We start from the raw sequence: 25,536 nt of genomic DNA, 5'->3' as shown, positions 1-25,536 counted from the left end.
GCACACATAAATTAGCTTTTCTAAATAAATCACACGTGTTAAAAACCACCAACACAGATCCAAATACACTGTATTTCTCTATAGTTTCTTTACAAGGCAAAATATGTGCGAACTCATTAGCTCACAGTTTTATATATTAGTGTTAGACTGAGCATCACAGGTTACATTAATGCATCGCTGTTTTTCATCCCTATTCTAAAGGCCTTACACAGGCATATATCAAAAATGACATATTGCTCCTTTGCAGTTTATTTCCATATATTTACATTCAATTTGTATCAATCTTCCAGCATATTTGCCAGACATTTCATAAACATTGGGCATTTGTAGCCTCAGATTACTGTGGTTTTGATGCAGTATCTCACTTCCAAAGAGGGCAAGGAATTCTGATGAAAGCACTGTGTTGGGAGTGGAGTTTTTTTATTTCTTACATTAAACCTTCATCTGTTTGGCTTGTCAGATTTTTATTATGTAATGCACTGAAGCACAGAATTGAACACTTACTGTAACCTGTTTAATTGTGAATGTAAGCTAAATGCCCCCACCATAAATATTTAATTATGTTACAGCTTAGTAAAGTCAAGGAAGAGAATGGTTCTTTTTTTTAAGCTAGCTTTGGTCTTCGGTTACAGTACCATAAATGTTGCCAGAGATTCAGATGTATGAACGTAATGCCCTGGAAACTTATTTTGTTAAACACCTGCTTACCAGATTCTACAAAAGAACTTTTTCACCAAATGTTAAAATAGTTTTGCTTATACTGTACAGGGTATTTCAAAATATTTTAATTTCACTATATTCTGTGATTCTTATTATTTATTTCTGGTTTAAAGTGGACATTGCACACTTTAAGAAAAGTGCCTCCTTCTTTCCATCAATTCGGATTTAGCAGGATTGAGTTGGGTGACAGTAGGGTGTTTTATTGTCTGTTTAAGCTAAGCTTTGGCAGGTTAGCAATATATCTAAAATAAAAGTTAAGTTTGATTTACTAACAATATATACCAACGTTTATCCATTTTTAAAAGATAACAAAATTTGAACCTACTTACAAAAGTTTTATGCCTATAGTGCAGTGTTTTTGTAGTGATGACAGTTCCTGATGATAACAATAAGCATACTGTGGAAACTATCATGAATGAATAGCCTACATGGCAACCTACTATGATAAAAACACCAAAAAAAGAATACATTATTACATTTCCCTATACACACGTACAGAAAACCCCCCAAAAAAACCCCACACACAGATGGATTTCCATTGAACCCAAGCTGGCATAAACAAAAGACACACATAATGCATTTGGTGTGTGTGGAAATGTGTGTGCATTTTGTGTCCTAGGGAAGCGAAGTGTGAAAATATAATGAGGGTGGGACAGCGTAGCGCTGTCTGGGGCAAGTCATACCGAGGCGACTACACAGAAAAAAATAATAGCACAGAAATAAAGTGATACCTCAGTGAAACATGAATAAGCAGGCTGGTTTGGTTATGGTGCGTGGGCACATAGGGAACAGTTTAAAGGGAGAGAGACAAGCAGAGGGAAAAGAGAAGAGTAAGAGAGCAATAGAATAAAGGGAAGAAGGCTGAAGTAGAGGAAGATGACTAAACACAAGAAAAGAGAAAAATAAAAAAATGATAAAGACAAAAACTGAAATATTTCTGGAAAAATGAGCAGACAAAGCATTTGACTGATTGAAGATGCTAATATTCTTCACATTACACTTCACCACAAAATCTTGTCTCAGGTCAGTTTAGAACAGATGGATACTTTTCTGTATCACTAAAGCTTTGGAGTGAAGCTTAATATGGCTGCTACCAAATTAAAATCTGTAGAGAAAAATAATTCTAAAACTATAACTTTTTCTCAAATTCATAATGGTCATTACTTTGTATTACTGTACAAACTCAAACTGACGTTCTGTCCCTAAAAATCTACCCTCTATTGGTAACTCTCTTTATTCTTCATCTGATGATGGTGCCATGTTTTCTCACTGTGCCTCCAGCGCCTTCAGGCATGTGGAATTAATTGTGGATTGAATGGTGGGTAAGACTGGAAATGGTTATTAATATGCAAGTCAGGGAGATGACTGGATAAAATTAAAAACAAATAGATATAATTATGTATAAAATTAACTTAGCAAAGTGACATAAGGAATGTAAAGCAACAAAGCTGTAAAATCTGCAAACTGAACTATTTTATTGATGTAACAGTGCTTCTTGGCAATAAATATTATACTACTGAAAAGTCTGTTTATATCCCCTTAAATTTGGAGATGATTCAAGGGCTCACTCCAAATAATGCTGCAACTTCATTTTGCACAATACCAAGTTAAGCAAATGTGGCGTGCTTGTCACCAAGCACCTAATGTCTGATGGTATACTGCCAAGAGGTACTGTTACAACATAAAAATAATCAGCCAAACACAAATTTCTCCACTTTGCTTTGCTTATTTTTACAAAATAAAACATAAAATTAAAATATCTGTCCATTTTCTTCTGCTTATCTGCTGCCGGGTCTTGGGGGCAGCATCATGAACTTTCCCCGGCCACCTACTCCAGCTTGTCTGGGGGATGCCAATGCATTCCCAGGCCAACTGAGAGATATAATCTCTTCAGTATGTCCTGTGTCTGCCCCAGGGCCTCCTCCCACTGGGACATGCCCGGAACACCTTACCCAGAACAACCTCAACTTGCTACCTTTGATGTGGACAAGTAACAGCTGTACTCTGAGCCCCACCCAGATGGCCCTCCTCACCCTATCTCTAAAGGAAAGGCCAACCACCCTTCCAAAAAAACTCATTTTTGGGGGGAAATGAGTCTATAACCTCTTTCTTTCGGTCACTACCCATAGGTGAGAAGATTGACACCCATGATGGACTGGTACAGTGTCTGCATCACCACAGCCACAGCACCAATCCATCTGTCGATCTCCCACTCCCATGATCCCCTCACTCATGAATAAGGCCCCAAGATACTTAATCTCTTCTACTTGAGGCAATAACTCATCCCTGACCCTGAAGTTTTAGGCTGAGGACCATGGCCACAGACTTGGAGGTGCTGATTCTCCTTCCTGCTGCTTCACACTCAGCTGTAAAACACTCTAGTGCAAGGTGGAGGCCACCACCTGAAGCCAACAGAACCACATCATCTGCAAAAAGCAGACAGGAGATGCACCCAAGTGGAAGCCTTCTGCCACTTGACTTCACCTAGAAATTCTGTCCTTAAATATACAAAAATATAAAAATTTAATATATCATACAAATTAGTTGGTACCCAGTTTCTTTTTTTTACCTTTTTAAAAACCCCAAAAACAAGTCAGATCTTGCACCAATACATTAGGTATCACCAGAGGTTAAAGGTGGGTCTCTTTAGGCTTAAGACTTAAGTACTCTTGTCGAGAGTACATTTGCAGTACCATAGATGGTACGTACCTACAGATAAGCCTTCGTACCACTAAAGGTACAGTAAAATGCTTTATTTCTTGAGAGTACAGAAGAGGAGTAGAGGTTTCTGGCAGAACTGTTTCAAATGCACATGGAGGAAAGGAGAAAGTCGGGAAACTGCCCTAACCCTGCAAACTTTGTCGAATATAGAACTTTATTGCTTACCCAACACCTTTTTCTTCAATATATTACAAACAATGCAGGAGATTTGACCTATTCAGTCTTGAGTCGTTGGCTGTGTAATGTAAGAGGCTTTTAGAATATGTAAAAATACGTATTTCATTGATCTTCAGTGCTTTGGTTTATTCCATAAAAAATAACCTATTAAGGTGATGTCATATTTATTACTTGATATGAAACTTCATGTAGTATTAGAGATCAACATTATGCCACATTATGCAGATTTATGGCTGCAGCATGGAGATAAGCACTTCATATTTTGATACCTATTATTCTTGGAGGTTGAGAGTCATTGGCGGAAAGAAGCTCCTTTGAAATGTACCCGCAGTTGGTTTTCTGATATAGCTCGAAATAATCATGTCTGGCAGATAGGTCATGTGGTCATATAATCAGTATATTTTCTTAGTAAGCTCCAGGTTTCCTTTTTCTTTATTCTATCATTATGAGTACCTTTGAGGTGCATATTGCTGCATGTATGTCGTGTGTGTGTGCGTGTGTGTGTGTGTCCACGGGACTCTATGAAGCATATGTCCCAATCTAGGAAAGGGACCTTGAACAGCTGATAAACATACGTGCATGCAGAGCGTTTTCATGCAGACAAAAGTTGACCCTTGGATGGAGTCATTAACATCATCAAAATATGAGAAACAAATTGGGGGAAAAAAAGTTCCTCTGCATATTAATGAAATATTGTCCTATTTGCACTGTTGCACTGATCAATGTTTGATTGCAATGTGATTGGTAGCAGCCTTGCACCCCAAAAAACACAGCATTGGGGGCAATTTAATAAACCTGAGTTACAAATTAAATAAATGCCAAAATACAGGAAATCTATATTTTTTTTAAAGATGCATTACTATAAAAAAGGCTTTCAGTGGAAAGAGACACATCAATTTGAGCTCAATTGGTGGCGCTATACAACAAGTCAGAGTTGGCCCTCTGTCATCCTTATACTGATATGCTATTGGCTACCTTTAAACCTGGCAGGATCCTGATTCCCTGCCATCATTATTTGGCAACCATAAACCACAACAGGAGTCCATACCCACTGTGTCCTGCTGCACAGTTTGTCTTTGTGTGTGTGTGTATTTATGAGCACTCGAGTGTGCGTGTTTCATTCATGGGCATGCATGGTTAACTATGCGTATGTGTTTATATGACATTCAAAACTAGCCCTGTCCCTTATTCATCTTTGTGCATGCATGATCATGATTAACAAAATGGTCATGAAATATAAGTATAGATCATTCTGTGTCTCTCTGTGTAGAAAACTGGCCAGTGAGAAGGCCAGATGTACAGAGATTTGACAAGGCCCATCTGTGATCCTTCTTCCCCCTCTCAAAATGCCCATCCTGCTCTATTTCCAAGTACAAAGACACAAATTCAGCCAGTAATCAAAACACAGTGGAGCGTGTAGGACAGGAAAAGCGAGAAAGAAAGAAAGAGAGCAAGAGAAAAGCCAGATGGGTATGAGTGAAAAGGACAGATACCAAGATTTGATAATGTTATCAGCAGTGCCCGATATTGTGTTGGTTAAATATTGAGTCTGATTCTTAAATTTAATTACAGAGAGGTGCACACATAAACACACACAGGCATACATGCACACAAAGACTATCTTTCATTGTCAGCCTTGTTTGAAAAAGTGCCGGTTACTGTGTGGATGAATGATGAATGTTTAGACAGCTTTGTAAAAGACTAGAGTGTATATTAAAGTAAATTGTTATACATAAAAATGGAGGGAGAACTTTATTATGAAAATATTTTGAGATGCATAATCCATCTTTATGTATCTGATGTGATTCAGGGTTGCCATTCACTGCCAGGCAGAATGTGTCAAATTGTTTTAAAATGTTGTTCCTGAATTTACTATGGAATGGACTGGACTGGCTTCTACTTACTGACCACTCAAAACACACATTTACCAATTCATTGACTTATTCTACAAGGATAATTCTAAATAACGCTATGTACCCCATAACTGACTGGTAGAAAATTGCCAACATTTTGCTGTACACATTGAAGGATGTCGGCTTCAGTACCTCTTACATCTCGGCCTGAGGTGTAAAAAGGTGAACACAAATAGACAGCACATCTTCCTGTTGAGCACATCACCAAGTCAGACAGAGGACTGACTCGCATACTATGGCCTGTCTGTCAGGTACTCTGTAATCCACGAGATGGTGGATGTGTTTACTGCCATTTCCTGTAGCTTCTCGCTCAGTAGCTGGCTGAATGGTGTTAAATGCACCTGATCTTCACAAAGCAGCTGGTACTAACAAAATAGGAGCATGCTCTCTGCAGCATGTAGATTAATGTGTCATCCATTTGCAGATTTGGTCTATTTGTAAACTGGAGATGTTTTCACCTGCAATTTCAAAATAACTCAAACTAGTCTCTCCAGCACCTTAATCAGATGTCATGTGATGGCACCTGGTCAATAGTTGTTAATGGTTCAGTAACACTACAGCAAAACTAGGATGGCAACCTCTTTGTGACTAAGAAAGATAGGTGTTTACCTGGTGATTACACTGATTTTTTTGCCTGCCAATTTGACCCAATTTGACTGCATCCTGATAGCAGTCTGAGTCTATTGCTGTTGTATTGCCATCTTGAACTATCAGAGTCACTTTAGTGGTTGGTTGGTCGCCCCTTTACATGTTCTCCAATCACAGTTTTTCCTGCTTGTGAGCTTATGACTCTTATGAGTGTGACTGTACCGCTGATGGTAGCAGAGGTCTCAGTTTCTAACATGACGTTTTCCAAAACACTGGTATCTTCTCCTGCTTCAGGTTGCAGACAGGATGCAAATGTGAATCACAGACAGCCAGCTAGCACAGGCCCTTAGAGCCCCTTGTCCTGATGTAGTTTCTCCAGATGTCTTGCAACCTCACTAGAAGTCAAAGTCAAGTAGGAGGTGGTTTATCACATGTGGGTAAGATCTCTTGGGGGAAAGCAAAAGAGAAAGGTAAATAATGGAAGGTATTGGGGGGTTGTGTGGAACTTAGTGTGTGTGTGTGTGATGGAGGAGGCAGCACAGGCCTTTGAACTAAACTTGCTGAAGATATTGTTTAGCTCATTTGCTCTCTCCAGGCTGCCCGTGCTCGTCTCTCTGTCCACTTGAACCCAATGATTTTATTAATTCCACTCCACATACCCTTCATGTTGTTCTGCTACAGTTTGCCCTCCAGCCTCCACCTGTAGGAGTTTTTGCATTTCCTCCATTTCACCCTTAGGTCATTCTACACCCTTTTCAGTTCTTTTATGTCCCCAGACCTTGAGGCTTTTTTCTTCTTTTTTCTTTCTTTTTTATATTAAGTAGTTCTTTCAGGTCACTAGCAATCTGCGGTTTGTTGTTCACAAAGCAACATACAGTGTTAGCTGGTAAGATGGTATTTTCACAGAATGTGATATACACTCTGTGATGCAGCCAGCATCACTTGTAAAATCCGTCAATGCTGCAATTCCCCGATTGCTTCAATTTTCTATCCTGTAACAACTCTTAGGGTTACATTGTATGATGTAGTAGTAGATGTAGTACTTTGTATTCTCTGGTGGCAAAATTAAAATACTATTGAAAAGCTGATAGGATTCTTGTCTTGTGACCACAGGAGAAAACCATGCTACCCAATTACCGTTACTCGCAATTTCCATTCATGTGTGACCGTCATCAGCCAACTAATGCTGTCAAGTTCCCTCTCTGGTCTCAATCTTCTGTTCCTCTTTGCCAGTCTTACCATTGTTGTTATCGTGTGTGTGCTTTTGTCTCTTTTTGTTCTAGACTTAAACAAAAAAGTATACGTTATAAATTTTTAGGCATGGCTAGCAAAGTAATTGTGATTCTATTAAAAAGTTAATATTTCTACTAAAGCAATTACATATTTTGTAATTGTTAAAATCCACCAAATGTCCAAATTTAAGTGTTTGATAAAAGCATCAAAACATCAGGTTGCTTTTGCTTCATTCAGTGCACACACGACACGGGAAAGAAAATCTATCATGGTAGAATTTTTTGAAAAGAATGAACTCCATTGATCACACAGATGGCACACTATCTGAGAGAGTGAGACGGAAAGAAATGCGGAGACTGAAAGAGCTGCAGACACATACAGCGAGATAAATAGAGATGGTGTGAGTTATGGAAGAAAGGAAGGAAAGAGTGGTTAAGGAGAAGAGATAACAGGGAGAACGAGAATGGAGGGGATGAGAGAGGGATGAGTTTTCTATTTCTGAGCAGCCCATTCATCATGAGCATAGAGTTTATTTTGGTGGTCTCTCTATCTCTTTTTCTCTTGCTGTCTGTCCCTCCTTATACTGTCCTGTGTGATCTCTTATCGCTAGTATTAATGATACTTTTAATCTTCCAGGGGAACTCCATTGGTTGTAATGGTTAATGTAGCTGTAATTGTCATAGGCACAACTGATCGACATGTGAAAAGTTGTAAAAGGTCTTCTGTGGCTGTGGAGAAACAATGTCCAAGAAATATCCTTTGATGATGTCATCAGAATCAGAATACTTTAATAATCTCTAAGGAAATTATGACTATCTGAACTGGATATGGAAGACAAACCCTATATTATAAAACAGGGCTGTAGTATTAGTTGTAAAAAGCTGTAGAAAGACCCCTCCAAAGCCAAAGGGTCTAATAAAACCTTTACTAGTTGGGAATTTGGACCGTCAGTTAACTTCAATAAATTGCCCTTGGGTTTTTTGCATCTCTGATGTGCTTTACTGGCATGCACTTTAATTTACTTTTCTTTAAGTATAGAACTAGATTTAAAGGGCTTTTGTTTTTAGGTATTGTTTTGTTTAGGCATCGAAACTCTAAAACACCAGGGCTCTAAAACTAAAGCTTGTCCTGCAGAAAAACAAAATATTATTTCAGGTCAGTTGCCTCACACTTATAAAACAGATGATGTTTCTGTTTTTGAAGTTATCATTTTGAGTGGTTTAAACTGTGTCTAAATGTGCTCAATGCCAGACCCAAGTAATGTTAAAAGCTGGAATTTATCCTAATGTGACAAGTTTAGTTATTGGAGTGGACTTCCTTTTCTTATGGCCTGAGAGTCTTTTTGACCTGCAAACTGTTTAGTGACAATATGTCAAACAGGATTAAGTCTATAGAACTTATGCATTAGGTGTGACTTTCACTTTCTGGCAACTATTGGAGTGTCTTAGCAATACATACAAAGTCTATCTGCATTTCTACGGATAAGATTTGTGCAGAGCAAAACAAACAGTCAGAAGACAGGGATTGGTGAGAGGGATAGATGATGAGGTGTAGATGCAATTTATGCTGTCAGGTACCAGATTTGAATCAGCACCTCCAAGTCTGTGGCGATGGTCCTCAGCTGGTAAAGGGTGGAGTGCCCACTCTGGGTCAGGGATGAGTTACTGCCCCAAGAGGAGGAGATTTAGTATCTCGGGGTCTTGTTCACAGTTTACCGGTTGATCTACACCCCTTTGGGTAGCTTTAGGTAGTGACCAAAAGATCGAGATCACAGATACAAGAAGCAAAAGCGAGTTTTTTTCCAAAGAGTGGCTGGCTTCTCCCTTACAGATAGGGAAAGGAGTTCAGCCGTCCAGGAGGGGCTCAGAGTAGAGCCCCCTAACCCTGCTCCTCTACATCGAAAGGAGCCAGTTGAGGTGGTTCGGACATCTGACGAGGATGCCTCTTGGGTGTCTCCTGGGTGAGGTGTTCCAGGTATGTCCCACCGGTAGGAGGCCCCAGGGCACATCCAGGACATGCTGGAGAGATTCTATCTCTTGGCTGGCCTGGGAACGCCTTGGTGTTCCTCCAGACAAACTGGAGGAGATGCTCAGGGAGAGCAAGGTCTGGACTTCTCTGCTTAGACTACTGCCACCACAACCCAGCCCCAGAAAAGTGGAAAAGGAAGGAAGGAAGGATGGATGGATGTCCCAGATCACTCAAAAAGACTAGCCAGCATACACAATATTATTTTTAAAAATAATATTGCTATATACAAATGTTTAAATGGAAAGATAATCAAATAAACTATTGTGATAACTTTGAAAGTCATTCATTTTTTTAAAAGTGCAGGCTGCTGTCCTAACTTGTCCATTTGTAGTTGTACTGATTGTTTTTTGCAGGTGTACCCATAGAAACAAACATTTAAAACACAATATTGTGGGATTGTTGGTCAATTAAATGTTTTTGTATTTTACGGTTTGGATATCTTTCCTTCAAGATGGTCATAGGTGCCCACACCCTCAACATCTGCACATAGTATTAGCCTACCACAGGTAGCAGGCTACCCCAAACACTGTTTTTTACATGAACAAGGTGGTCGTGGATAGAGTCATATTCCTGCCTTGAATTATTGCTTCAGTCCACCCTCTTTTTTATTGTGATTAAGTTACCTTTCAGTTTGTCCTTGCCCGTTGGTGTGTTTGCTGAATTTGTCTACCCCACAATTTTCAAACACACCCATGCACACCACCTGTTGATTGATGTCCCTGTCATAGGATCAGTGGAGTCACATTTCCCCAGGTATGGTCTGACTACTATCTCTTTCCACCACCACTAATCCCTTTCCCTACCCTTCCATCCAACTTGCTTGGATCCAGTAACCCCCTTTCACTTTCTGCCTGCTTCTTTTTTACTTGCTTACTTTTTTAAATCCTGTATACCTCCCAGCATCACTTTTCTCCTCTCCTCAGTTTGTTTTCACGTTCCTCTGTCTTTGTCATTAGCCCTTTTTATAGGCATTCTCACAAGATCCACAGTATAAGATTATAATAGAATTCATCTTGCCAGGCTCTAAGATATGCAGCCAATTCACAGTAACAAAAAAAAAAGAAGTTAGTTTACATAAATAAACAGAAGGTTCAACCAGTCGCCTGTACTTTTTTGAAGGCATCTTTCCTTTTCCAAGCTTTTTCCAGGGACTACTTCTCAGATACTTCTGTAAACAATCCAGTATCCTGACAAAACGTGTAGCAGAGACGTCGGTCCAACTTGTCCATTTCACACTTTGCCTCTCCGGAGCTTAAAATGGACACGCATGCAGACATTGTAGTAAACTGCAGGACCAACAGACGGAGATATTTTATATCAAGCCAACATTTAAAAAAAAAAATCACGAGTAAGCATTTAAACAGATATTGCTAACACATTTACATATAAATATATATAAGCAGCGTAGCTTATTAGTTTCTAGCGATTAAGAATCCTGGAATGTACTTTATACGTTCCTTGGTCCCTAACGACTTCTTGGATTTAAATATATTATCTCCCCCTGCTGGTACTGAAACTTCAGCATGCGTGTCCATTTTAAGCTTTGGCGTGATATCAGATGGCTGTGAAATAGCCCATACAATGTTTTATGGCCTACTTATGGTCACTGCATTGGTCAAGTCGTATGCAATGATGTCATCATAGCATTTATGTCGGTGGTGAGAGTTTGCCAAACAATATTCTGCAATATTTTCATGAAGTATGTGTCACCACTCAGACAAAACCTCCACATCAGCTCTGGTGTAGGAGGAGAAGTAGCCGAAATCAGAAGCAAAAAAATTGTGGAGATTTTTTTCCAGGTTTTCTACAAACAAAATTCCATCTTTTCAAGCTGTCATAACATCTCCCTTTGTACAATCTGAAATTCTCTGAGCCTTGGTTTAGTTACATTGAAATAGCAGCAAAAACGGACAACAGTGCTTTCAATGAAACCGCATCACCTTAGCCAGGTTGCAGAAATTGAGAGGTGCATAACAAGCTGAAATAACACCAAAACAGGTCCAGCAATTGTATTGTCACCTTTAGTTTGCACTACCAGGGAGGAAGACAACAGCGGCTATAAAATGGCCTTCAGGTTAGAAAAGAGATAGATAGCAGGAGAAAGACTGATTCTGTCATATGTGGGTTAATCATCATAACATAACCAAGCCTTATTACATTTTTTCTGTTAGTTTTACAACAGGGAATATTATTTTCCAAATAATAATAAGGTACTACTATACATACTACTATGTGAAGTCTACATGGTGTATTTGGGTGTATTTGACTGTTGTGAAAGCTGTGGTTATCATGGTATCTGCAGTTCTCAGTAGATGACTGGTCAAAGCTGAACTGAAATACTCTTCCATGTTCATAAAGCATGTTCCACTCTCACTATACTTACACAGTCACCCTTCTCCGATTTCCTTATCAATTTCCTTCACTCTGTACAGCCAGCCTCTCCTTGAGGAGTAAGAGAAACAGGGCAAGATAGAGTGAATGAAAGATTCAGTGAAGGATGGATAAGATGATGGGAAGAGGACTTTGGGAATTGTGAATGTAAATTTTGTGACAGTCATGCCAGAGAATTTATTTTTCTGTGCATGTTTGTGAGTTTTTGCCTGCTTGTGTGAAAGGTGTGGGGGCTGCTGGTTGCAGGTGGGCAGTGGATTGATTTGGGGGTGGTCTATGGGTGGTGTGTGTGTGTGTGCCGGGGGGGGGGGGGGGGGGGGGTATATTCTGTCTTTCACACTGTAAATGTAAGTGTGTGGAATAAGAAGCAGGAAGGTGTGAGGCGCAATTTCAAATGGTCACCCTACAACTGAAAAAGACAGACTGAGGAAAATAAAGAAAGGACCTCTTAGAAAGGAAGTCAGCAGCACCAACGGCAATTGAGGAAAGGCATGTAGGAAATCCAAGACTCATTCTGACTTAAATTCCCACACACAAGGTATCGAAACTACCAGATTCTATGTCTCTTAATAAATTATAAATATTACCTAGGAAATACGCCATACATTGGGTCGATGTTTTTTGGGCCTATGGACTCCTTATGTGAACAGTATTTTTTTCTAATAAAGTTAATGTGTGCATGTTCTCCAAGTGGGAAGATGGACTGCCATCTTTCCTTCAGGAAAAACTGAAAAACAATTATCAATAACAAGCAGTAAAACAGTAATTCCCAAATACACAGTGGATCAGTGTGCTTTGAACAACCAATTTCATTTCAGATGGGCATTTCTTATTGAACAATGGCAAGTATTTGTCTGCTAGTAGCAGATATACAAAATTAAAGCAAATGGTATATTCAACCACAGTGGGAAACCCAGGCTTATTCAAGGATATGGTGTGGTTTAAAGTTGTCTGAGCTACTGTAATGAGCTTCTAAGACAGGTGGCAGAGATAGTATACGAGCAGATAAATGAACTTTGGTGGTTCTTTTGTTTACTTGAAACAAGCTCTACAGTAATACAAAACTGATTTTGTTTTTTCACCTGTAGAGTTTCCAAATTACGGAAGCCAGTTAGCGTGATAAACAAATAAAGTAAAAGTTGTTTCAAGCAAAACAGAGCTATGAAGAAAAGCGTCTGTGTGTGTCAGGCCAGGATCTTCTGGCTGTGAATATAAGAAAGGGATAAATCCATTGGGCCTTGGTGCCATTCAATTCTATCCTTCAGTGGTCCACAGTCAGTGAGCCAACTTGTAAAAGCTGCTTATAAAAGAGCTAAAGGACTTGCAGCATCAACTGACTTAATGGACCAATAGGAACAAAGTAGCAAGGGAGAGTAGAGGATAAGAGTGGATTGGAGAAGAAAAGAGAGGAAAGGAGAGCAGAGCAGACCTTTGACAAACCCATCATTGGTTACATTTTTCAACTTACAAACATAAATAAGAGGAAAGTTTAACTTAATTGCAATCCAATACCAAACCCAATGACTATCTGACATGCACACAAGAAAAAATATGCACAAAACAAATTATGTCTATCTCCAATTACATTGCACACAACATAACAGAAACAAATTCATAAACAAATTCTTCAATGTCAGACCATTTCATAGTTTACAAATTCTATTTTAAGGTTTGCACCCACTTGACTTGTCACTTGTCTCTTGACTCTAAGTTCAGCTTTTATAGCTATCCCCATCATTTCATTTCTCCTACTGACCCAGATGCTCCTGTGAGCCCAGCCTATTAGAAAGTTAATCAGACAAACCATCCTATGTTCTGTTGCAGAGTACTTTGGACCAAAAGTACAAATACTGTCTTCTGATATAGCTGCTAAACCAGTAAGCACTGCTGTAGCAAAGAAAAAAATGGTTAGCTAGTTAGGGACAGCCAATCCACAGTTGCTGCAATGTTTTCTTAGCCTGACTAGGCATAAAAAAGGACTGTTATTTTAAATCTATATGTGTCACACGTTTGCTTGTAGCTTCAACAGACATGAATCACTACTCTCCCATGGAGATGTGCATTGCCTTTTTCTGTGGGAGGTTTGTACAGAGACCTCCAGCTGCCCCTAGGAGACAAACACAGCGCCAACACACCTAACCACCTTGACTCCTGGACACCAGCCAATGATGCTTTTGTTGAAGACTTGCACAGCCACAGTGTACAGAGCCTTCTTCATCACCTCTGACAATGCACACAATTCAGGTGTTTGAAAAGATAACATTTGTTTCTTTCTCATCCTGCTCCTACATGTGGCACAAATGGACAATGATAATAAAACAGATTGGTCCCCTTCAGAATGAGTCCCCAAGGCTTCATTAAGGAGATCAGGAAGACCTTCTTCCAGAAGCTTCTCCAGACATCGCAGAGAGTAGAGGTTCGTCACCAATATTACTATTGAACTGAGAACAGTCTCTTTAAAATGGTTCTCAAAGTGGGTGAAAAGTCTATGACAGTAAGGTCTAGAATAAAAAGGAGCCTGTGATTTGCTTGGCCTTTTACTCCATGAAGTAGTCTGGATGCCATTTTAAACCAAGGCAGTTGCTGCTTATGACAGAGATTGTACTGTGTTGTTTGGAGGCAAAATAATGTTATGTGCCTATGAATCTTGATCAGGTCCTAGATCCCCTCTATTATAAGTAGAAAGAGCACAGTAGACATAGTCCAGGGGCATCCTCCGTAGAAGAATTTTTTTTCCTGTTTTCTTGATTTGAGACACTGGAGGTTCTACGAAGTTCAGATGGTGCCAGTTTTCAGAAACAGCCAGGTTGTTAACAGTCAAAGTCCTAAACTGGAGCTCGACCTCAGTCTACCAAGACAATCTAGCACTGAGTTTTTCAGATAAACCTTTCCAAATTTTTATTCTAGAAATGATCACTTCTCTGAAACACACTCAAATATTTCATCCTTTCTCTGTAGCACAGCTGGTAATGGTAGTTCCTCTTTATTGCTCTATTCGCCCAAAATGAAACATTCACATTTTGACCAGCTGACCTTAGCAGAGGATGATTGTTTGTATAGTTTTTGTTCAAGAGTTTTATGTCAATTTAGCAAGTTATAAAAACAAACAAATGTGTGCAAAGACAGACACATTTTTTTCTGCTTAAGAAAGAACTGCCCTGTCCAGCTTATTCCCGATTTGGCTTTATTGTCTATTGAGCTGTGTGTTTCCTGCAAAAGGAACACATCAGTACGTTTATTATCTATTAGCCCTGCTTGCCTTTCTCCATCTCTTTCTGTTCTGATATTTACATTTTCTACTCTCAAACTTTTCATACAGACCAGAGAAAGAAGAAAAGGAGGGCAGTGAAAACCTTCCAAGAGAAGATTACCTTCTGTGCTTCACCCATGTCACTGTGCATGTGCTTTTAGAGTAGCTTTCAGTGATTTTTCTTTTCTGAATTTAGTCAATATCTTCCTTACAAAAAGCCTTTTTGTTTACTTACTTTATTTACTCTCCTTCATCTTTAAAACAGAGTTAAAAATGGAAAAAGTCTTGACTTCCAAAAGGACTCATTTAAAATGTAATGGTTTTCCTATAGGGAACATGACTCCTGATGCTCATACTGTGATATTATATCTGAGAACTGTGACAAAGAGTCATCTTTGAGCATTTATCCCATTTGATCTAAATAAATGTTCATTTTCAACATTTATGGAGATCAAACAGCCAACAGTTATTTGAGGTGCCGGGTGCTGGTTGTGTCCTCCACTGTTTGTTGCCATGCTATTTGGTGGTTGCTGTTTCCAGAACTACTCATGGCCTACTGTTCGTCTGCATCACTGACGGTGAGCTGGTGGTCAACAGCACCACTGTGAGCGGCCTGCTGCTGCTCACCTGCATCACTCGCTTGAGCCTGCTGCTCACCTGCATCGTTGTCCACACCCTGGATTTTAATGGGGATAAAAGTCTGTGGCTGACTTCAAAACTGTCAAAACATTTCATGTTGCCCAAGCTTGTATAAATAGTGTATAAAGCATGGTTGTACTTAACTCTAAAACACACTTTCAGTGTCTCATTAAAGTTCATAACTTCCATAAGTTTCTGAAAACATGCTATATCTGGTGTCTTTCAGAACTTTCCAAACTAGGTCAGTAGTTTTTCCAACAGTTATTTTGGGTGGGGTGGGGGTGGGTGAATGGGAGACACTAGACATTGTATTCTGCAATGAAGACACAACAAAGCATCCAAGAGGTTTACCAACAAGCAAACTACATGTTCCTCTCAAAAAAATACAACAATAGGCTTATTCATTTGAAAGCCATATATGATCTTTTCATGGGCAGCACCCAACAGAACCAGCCTGACAGATAACTTTAGGGGAGTCACCAGTTTAGCCTCATGTCTAACCTCATGGCAGCTTAGGCAAACCCTAACTAGGGAGAGACAACATAATTTGAAGAAAACAAACAGCAAGCACAGGTTTGTTTGTTAAACTTGCAAATAAATGAAATATAAATCTCTTGAACTTGTCTTAACTTTTTGTATAGAAAAAAACATCTTAATGTCCCAAATTTGCTTAGCAGTCCCACACACACTCATTTTCTGTGTAAGTGTGTGTGTGCAGTGAGGTAAGGTGAGTCGAGGTCTTTGGAAAAGAGAACACCAACAATAAGGGTAAGCTGAATGTCAGTTAATGAGGGGAAGAATGATGGCAAGACAACGATATGACCTGACGAACTGAAGAAAAGTGAAGGTGGGAAAGGGGAAAAATGATCACTGCTTTAGTGATAAAAAACAAAACATGTCTTATCATCATAAAAAACAATAACACAAATATGGACTGCTTTTCATGATATAAAAAAAATTCAACATTGGTATAACAAAATATTTTACATTCTTATCAAAAAAACACAAAGAAAGGGTCAAAGACAGATGAATGAGGAAGTAAACTAATCACTGCAGTCTTGTGCAGACCAAGACTGCAGAGTCTGATTTCTATGAAAAGAAATCAGACTCTGCAGCTTCTAATCAGGTGAAGTATCGTCAGCTATCCAAAGCCTCCTTTGTTCATTTATCTGAGCTTTTGTGCTGCAATTGATAAGAAACTGTTCTTTCACAAACCTTATGTGTCTACCAGCAATATTATCTGACATTACAGGTTTTTCGAAAAAGCTAAAACTGGTTTATGAACAAAATTCTGCAAGCATACAAATGAAAACGAGTAATGTTGCTACGACAAATGAGGAACAATAAACAGCAATGAACATGTTTAAAATATAACTTAACCACCTGTGAATGTAATGTGGATAACATTACCCATAATCAGTCAGAAATATGCGTTGTTGTTTTCAACAGGAACGATACAGTTCCAGGATTAATGACGGTTCTTCATCTAAATTGTTCTCTGGATGTTCAGTAAATATCGTTCCAGACTGTCTGATCTATACTGGTTTCTAAACATTAACTTTCTCATCTAAAGATAAAACCAGACAGGAACAAGATTTCCAAACTGGCAGAGTTTGAAAATGACACAGATAATTTGATTTAGTCGCAGTAGTCTCGTATCATTTCCAAGCTAGCGCAGAATTACAGCAGTTTGAGAATTAGTGCATACATTTCATTTATTTATTTGTGTTTAAGGACACAATAATCATTGTGTTTTTTCATGTCTGGAGACAGAAAACTGTTGCAATATAATCTGAGGCATGATCACAAAATTCTGTTTTGTAAATGCATAAAGGCATCCCTGAAGTGATGCTGGCTGTGGCATAAATTTAAGCTTTTCATCTAAGAGCATTTACTTCCACACACAACCTATTTTACATAAAAAAATATTTTATATTATTTTTTTAGACAAAAACTGAAGACTACACAGTTAGGTTTAGGAAACAGTTGTGTTTTGTATGAAGTATGTTTTCAACTAAATTAAAAAATAATAATAATAAAGAATAGTTTGTATTGTATTTGACCAAAGAGTGACTGAGTTTCCATTTGATTATCTGCCTTTTTTTTTTTGCTTGGTACAAAATAGTTTACAACTGTTTCTTCACAAACCTCGGTGTGACAAGGTTTGTAAAGATGGGCTGGAAGGGCAAAAAATCATGAACTACATAACAATACTGAAGATGAGTTAAGCAACACCACCATGCAACTTCATTTGCAATACAAAAAAATTACATGTACCTTTGAAGTAAATCAATACATAGTGTTATATCCTGTTGCAGTGCAGAGCATTCAGTGGCCATGTAATTGAAGCCCATTGATTTCTGCTTTCCGCAAAGTGCCACTACTCCTTACACCTGTTATAATAAAGCTTTATTTAAAAGGTTGAGGATTAATTGCTGTGTTACAGCTACAGTAGGCAGAAATCTAGGAGAAAAAAACATTAGAACTGGAAAACAGATAGCTACTCCTTCTCTGTCCTAACCCACCAGATGGACAAGGACAGATATTACACAGAACACTTGATTAAGTGATGCACTTAATTACTCCCAGGAGAAAGTAACATCACACTACTCTTTACATTAGTTTCATAATGTGGTTGTTTATGTCCTGGATGCAGTTTCCACTTTACCAGTGCAGTCTTTTCCTTTTTTTGTAGTAAAATATGAATAAAATTTCCATATCCACGCTGTGGACTCTTCACTGCGCTGCTTATTTCCCCCTCTGACAAATCAGCTGATTGTTAATACACTGAGAACCAATAAGCGGGATCGATAGGCAAGCAGACTATCAATTCCAAGGGGAACTAAGGGGAACTGGTTCTCTACAAGAACAGAAAAGATTTTCAAAAAGCGAGAAAAAAAAGGTCCCTGAGTCACTACATGAGTTTATTTTCCTCTCAGATCCCTTGACAAACAAAGTTACTGACGCATCCAATTTTTAGAGCATGGCTTTAGTAGTAGTAGATGTTTTTTGTTGAACTCTTTTTTTCTTAAAATTACATTTGTATACAAATGAATGTCAACAGCATTTTTTTTTTTTTTTTGCTGGAAATGTGTCTGTAACTGGATTACATTTTCTATAGACACAGAAAAATGCATATAGTTAATGTAGCCTATTCAAAAAGTCATATCAATATTTAACAAATTAGTATCATGTTCACATACAATACATTTTTTAGCCAAACTATCTATATCTATATCTCTCTATCTATCTATATATCTATATCTCTATCTATCTCTATCTATCTATATATATATATATATATATATATATATATATATATATATATATATATATATATATATATATCTCTATCTATCTATATATATATATATATATATATATATATACACATACATATACACACACACACAATTTGGCAGAGTAATATTAACATCGGATGACTTTTTCATCTTTGTTTGGTTGTGTTTGGGCAGTGGCAGCATTTGAACAAACATGTTCTGGGTTAATAGAGGAAAAAAGTGGACTCATGTAACCACAACTGCAAACTGACATCCAGATGCAAACCTCTGTCTCTGTCGCAAGAAGCAAGAATTTCTCATGTTTAAGTATGTATTTTTATATCTTCATCCATTTTTTCATTTGAAGTAATGAAATGTAAACTGACATACCATCACAGTCCTTTAGTTTCATCTACCAAGAGTACTGTAGTTTTCATGTAGAAAAGTTACTACACCCAGAAAAACTGAGCATTTCCAATGCAACTGTATGCACATTTATTATTCATGAACTGTAACTTTATAGATCAAGCAGCTCATGTATTTTGATTAACACCTTTCTAGAACCATAGATTAGAATTGTCTAATGACAAAACTGGCTGTGACTCGAAAAATAAAATGTGAAAAATGTCCTGTCTTCCAACTATTGTGCAGCATGCTCTTGTAATCCCCCACTAATCTGTTTACAACTCTAATCTGGTTTTGCCAATCTGATTAATGTTCAACAGTTAATTACTGGAATAGAGTGTGAGTAATCTGACTGATGTACTAATCAGAGGATTATTACACAGTTGACAGTTACCTCCTTCTCCGTCTCTCCCTGAGATCCCACTCTGTGTATGCACACAGTTTTTACCTCATTTATTCTCAGTTTTGCTGGCGTGTTTTCACTGTTGTTTCACGGTGACTCTTTATCTGCCTTCCTCTCTCTATCTGCACTCGTCCCTCTCTGTCCCACATCACTCCGCTGTCATCAGTCTCACATTCCTGTTTATCAGTCATTCTCTGTCTTATAGCATCGATCGCTACAGAAGCCACACGAGGACAAACTTAATTAACTCTGACAACGGCAGTTATTTTTATCGCTGTATCCAAACACATCTACTCATGCACACTTGCATCAAAATCACCCACACCTATCCACACACCCACTTAAAAGTATTTTAAAACTCCACTATTTCTTTTTTGTTTTGTTCTCTTGGTGGGGGGGATTTAAAAAACTCTTTAGTGGGCATTTCAAGATTGTTCATCACCTAAATTTTGGAAGTAAAATTGGACAAGTCACATCAACTCTACATGGAGCACACACACACACACAGAACTCAGCAATCAACTTTAGATATTAACTTCCACTCAAAATACACATTAACAAAGTGGCTGACTAACAAATTAATATCTTCACTCATTGCATTTTTTTTCATCTTTCCATCCCTGTGAAATTATGGATGCACACTCACTTGTCGACACTTGCAAACTTGCATGTTGACACTTCAGTCTTCATCATCATCTCACCTAAGGTCATCTATCAAACACACAGCTGTGTCAAAGTGCGAGCTGTTTATGCAGAGGTGTGAACTAACAGCTCACATTAGCCAGTCACATGTTGAGATTCTGTCTTGCTGACCCTTTTGTCTTTTTTTGTATGGCTAACATGTTCACGTTAACATTAATCTTTTAAAATCTACCACTTAATGTTCCCAATTTACTCATTTTTTATTCTTCTGTTTATTTTAGAAGAATAAAAATGGCAAAAATTAGCTGAGCCATAGGCGGATGTGTCCGTATACATGCACAGCAAGCAAGTGTGAAAGTAGGAGAAAGGGCTTGTACATTATTAAAATCTAATAGAGATTAGCCAGGCTATCTTTGAAATTATTGATATATCAATAGAGCACAGATAGTTGGGCTCCTAAGCTCCTTGTATGGATTACATACAAATTATCTTCATGACTATTGTCATATTTGAGCATCCTACGTACTCGATAGTACCATTCAACTTTAAACCAATCTTTGAATCTTCTCTCTCATCAACCATCCATTGTCTTTGGATGTATCTATTCAGTTTTTCCTCCTTCTTTTTCACACATTTCTTTTCTCTATCTCCATTGAGTATTTTTCATAACAATACCATTAAGGAGAAATATAATGGCATCACAGTCAGAATGTAATGGTAAGAATTTGATTATTAGACTGAACATAGTTATCACAGGATCAGTAATAAAAGACAAATGACAAAACAAATGGAGACTGCAATCTTAATTTGCATATTTACCATAAAACGTGATGTTTGCTCCATTTGCGCAATGTTGAATATATCAGTGGTAATATGGTATTTAAGTATCTAATAGAAGGGATGATGCATATTTATTTACATAACAAGTAATTGTTTATAATAGTTCTAATTTGAACAAAACCATGAAATGAAACACTGTCTACAGTAAAGGAAGGTTGACATAAACAAGCCCCATATTAAACAAGGTTCTTTAAACAGAAGTAAAGAAAACAGTCTTAAAGAGTTGCTGTTGAAGTTCTATGATACTGATGCCACGTTCATCTTAATGTACAATATTATTATGATCTACGGGAGACAGAACAGACAGACTTGCCGATTCTTCAGCCTTTCCCCAGCACATAATAGTAAGTCTGCTGCTTACTATTATCCCATACATAATTGGTTTTCATTCTTGGTCTCTTGCTGTTACCCTTTTGTTATTGTTGCAGTAGGTGAGGCTGTTAGCTTATACATGTCACCCTGATTATGTGGCCTGATTGTAATTTTTGTAGTCACATGTGTGCGTATATATATATATATATATATATATATATATATATATATATATATATATATATATATATATATATAAAGTCATCTTAGCTGTTACTTATCCACATTCTTTCTATCTCTTGATTTACTGATTTATTTAAGGATTCATTTATCCATATAACATCTGTGCTCATATAATGTAGCATCTCTTCACTCTACCTATAAATACTAAAACATTGGTGACTGCTTTAAATTAAAAACTCCTGATTCTGTACTTTATCTTTCTGAACTGAAGCATCTTGGCCCTGTGCTCTGTTCAGTGATTATAGTGGGTTTTTTCTGTTTCATTAATTCTTTTTTTATGGTGTATTCTTAATAAAAACTGAATTAAAAATAATTTATTTCTCAGCATGATAGGTTTTGATTTAATAAAACCAAAACCACAAAATCTCGTGAGCATGTAATTGGATGACACATTAGATGTGATCCTTAACAAATGACACGCTTTTACTTATTATACAATTTTTAGATTGTGTTTTTGTTTGTGATTTTAATTAACCATTGAAATTAGAAGTGAACACCCACCAGATGGTGATATGTGGGTGTAAAAAAAAAAACCTTGTCTACTCAACTAGTGACTTTGGCAGGCAGCCAAGCTCTATTTTAAAGGCGGTACATGTTGAGATGAAATAATATAACTGATTAAAGAGTGAGTTTGGGTTACCACTTTAGCCCATGAGCAAACTAAAAGTGTAAAATAGAGACTGATAGTGAGAAGGTTATAATAGTAGAATGGAATAAAATGGCAAGTATATACTGTGATGATTCTCAAATTTTTTAAGGTTTTTTTTCTTGTTTGTTTAAATTGGTTTCCTGCCAAATCTTTACAAAACAGGACCAATTCCTGCAGACAAAGAAAAGAATAGCAAAGAAAACAAAAGGTCTCCCTAAACTCATGAAAGGAGTGGACTGCATGTGGAATAAACTGCTTTTAGTGGTGCACACCCACACTGCTTCCTGTGGGACTCACTTTTAACTGGCTTCTTTCTAAAGGTTAAACACAAGCAGCCTCCAACCAGGACATGAGAAAGGAGGGGCAGAAGGGCAAACAACGCAGTCCCTTTATTTTCCCTCTTTTAAACAATTTTTTCCCCCTTGTACTTATGAACATTTAGCTTTATTTGTTTACACACTCTCCCATCTCCAAATATAATGACACACAGAAAAGGATATTAATGTAATTACTAGGGGTGCAAAGATACACCAAATTCACGGTTCGGTTCGGTTCGGTTCGATACTTTGGTGTCACTGTTCGATATTTTTTCAATACAAAAAAATGTTCATGCCTTTTTAATTTGTCATTTATTAAAATTATAAATATATATTTTAACTCAAAAGTACAGTTTTTAAATGTAATGTTGCTGAAACAACAAAATAATTAAAAAAAAAAAATCTATCTGATCGAGAAATCACTCATCTTTGGAAAAGAGAGTTTATTACAGAAAAATGGCTCTTTCCAAAATAAAAGCTATACTATATGCTTCTTCTGGGCTATATTCTCAGCAGCATATTAAACATATCAGGTCCCCATAAGGAGAAACGTGCTAACGGCTGTCTAAATGACTCGGGTAAAGTTTGTAGCATGCGTGCTTGTTGTTTTTATCTGCTTCCACTTGTCTTTGCACTCGTTGCTGTCAGCGTTAATCTCATCTAAATGATGTTAACGCCATAATGTGGCAAATCTCCGTTAATGAGTTACCGCGGATCGCCCCGTGCATGGGGCTGGACGGCGTCAACAAGATAACAAGCTAACTGCGCTAACGTACTAGTTCCCACCAATTGAGCATTGCGTGGCACATCCGACATACTGTTTTACTTTTGTCCATGACGCACTTACCTTCAGGGTCATACTTCCCATGAAAACCAAGATAGTTCCAAACGCCAGATCTGAATGAGAGTGGGGGAGGGTCAATTTCGGGTAGTGTTGAGGCAGTTGCCATGTTGCAACGAGCTTAGCGTCTGTCTTGCTAGCTTGCGCTGCGCTCAGTGGATCTGCGCTCAACAATGCAGCCTAGGCGAAGTAGTCGAACACAGATCCACTGAGCTCTCAACACAGACAGCATAGTCAGAAGAAAAGTTGATAAAGTAAATTTAAAAAAATTGTATTGTTCGATACATATGCGTACCGAACCGAAAGCACTGTATCAAACGGTTCAATATTGATACGAGTATTGTTGCACCCCTAGTAATTACCCCTCAAGATTCTATAAATAAAGCTGATAAGAGAGTACACTATGACACAGATCATAACAAAACCACATAAATCAATTGTCGCAAAAAAAATACTGTTTAAAAAATTATCATAATCAGTAATGATTTAGGCAAGAGTGTTTCATAGCAATGCGGGACATTCTGTCATTGTCACTGTCCCTCGGGCTATAGCACACTGGCACATACTGATCAAAGTGGAAACCTCTGAAAGCATGATTTTTTTTTTTCTTCAGCCTCAACAAGGAGAACTTATTTTACCTTTTAACAAAGTATATTTTACATATATCACTGAACTTTTTGAAGTCTACCTAAAAGAGTTATTATTTTTTATTTTTTGGGGTCATCCAGTTTGAGAACAATTTGTAAACAGTCTCAGCGGACTAATGCATCCATCAAAATCATTGCTACCTGTTGTCGCACCTCAATCATTTTGAGGGATTCACTTATTCATACATACACATTCATAAAGAGGTCATACCTATGAATAAATTCAAGACATCATGGTTTGGCATACTAATAATGACCTCGGTTGCCTGTCACCAGGTGATACATGTCAAATAGTTGCAGTGTTTGCTGTCTATCCCTAAAGCACTTTCCCTACTTTCATGCATTTTTTGCTTCTCCACTCACAATATTTTGGTCAGTAGCACTTACTGTATCATTTGAAGTAGTGTATTAGCATAGGCAGTACATCTAAAGCATGCTAGAATCAATTCACTTGATTAAAGGCTTTATTTAGCTGAAAAAAGTGATAATAAAAAAAAATGACTCTCTCTCCCACAAGTTACACTGAGATGTTTTAAATTATAACCCACATAATTACCCTTCAAACTGACGTTCATTTAATTAGCATCACTGTTAGTTGTGGCTCTTTGCTACTGCAAGGGAGTTTTTAACCTACTTCTTGTTCTCTCCTGTGTCCACTGTGCAGATACACATTAACATCAGACTCCCCGCTGTGTACCTCACCTTTGGGTAATTTAGCTTGATAAAATATTGTTGTTGTTGCTCTTTGGACTTGCTGACTGCAGCGTTAAGCCAGGAAGGATTCTTTGGCTCATTTAAGAAATTGATAGTACAGTTACATATTATCAGACTCAATAAAACAACTGAATATGTAAAATCACAAGAAAATGAATTGCTAAGTTCTCTTAAGTGCCAAGGAATGGTGCTTCACAATCCTCCCACAATGATATATCAAATCAATTAAAACTATTTGAAAAATGCTGTACGTTTTTTTTTGTTTTGTTTTTTTTTAGTAGCTGTTCCCTTAGTTGGTCTTTTTTTCAGCAATTTGTGGCTGCTGTATGCTGAAATAGTTGCATCAGCTGCTGTAGTTTGCAAACTGTATTATTTCCTGAATGCACAACCATTCCAGACGTTCAGAAAGGTAATGTTGTTGAGTACCTTTTCCCACCCCTTCCCCCTTTTTTGGCCCAGCATTACAGTCATTAAACTTCATTACAGGGACACTCGGTGCTTACACAGAAGTGTATTCATGTGTGTGTACTTGTGGGGGTGGATGGGGGGGTCAGAGTGAAGGATGGGGTGCCACTTGCACTT

The 25,536-nt window shown here is 37.8% G+C and overlaps 1 protein-coding gene across 1 annotated transcript in view; it reads right to left on the bottom strand.

Moving 5' to 3' along the window:
• si:dkey-215k6.1 (transmembrane protein 132C) overlaps positions 1-25,536 on the bottom strand; it is a 257,482-nt gene that overhangs the window by 166,596 nt on the left and 65,350 nt on the right. The gene's annotated exons all lie outside the window — the stretch shown is intronic.

Source organism: Neolamprologus brichardi, chromosome 12 (genome assembly GCF_056152115.1).
Source record: "Neolamprologus brichardi isolate AB-2024 chromosome 12, ASM5615211v1, whole genome shotgun sequence".
NCBI classification, from domain to species: domain Eukaryota; kingdom Metazoa; phylum Chordata; class Actinopteri; order Cichliformes; family Cichlidae; genus Neolamprologus; species Neolamprologus brichardi.
The sequence above is the reverse complement of the archived record's forward strand: the minus strand, read 5'-3'. Positions and strand labels throughout refer to the sequence as shown.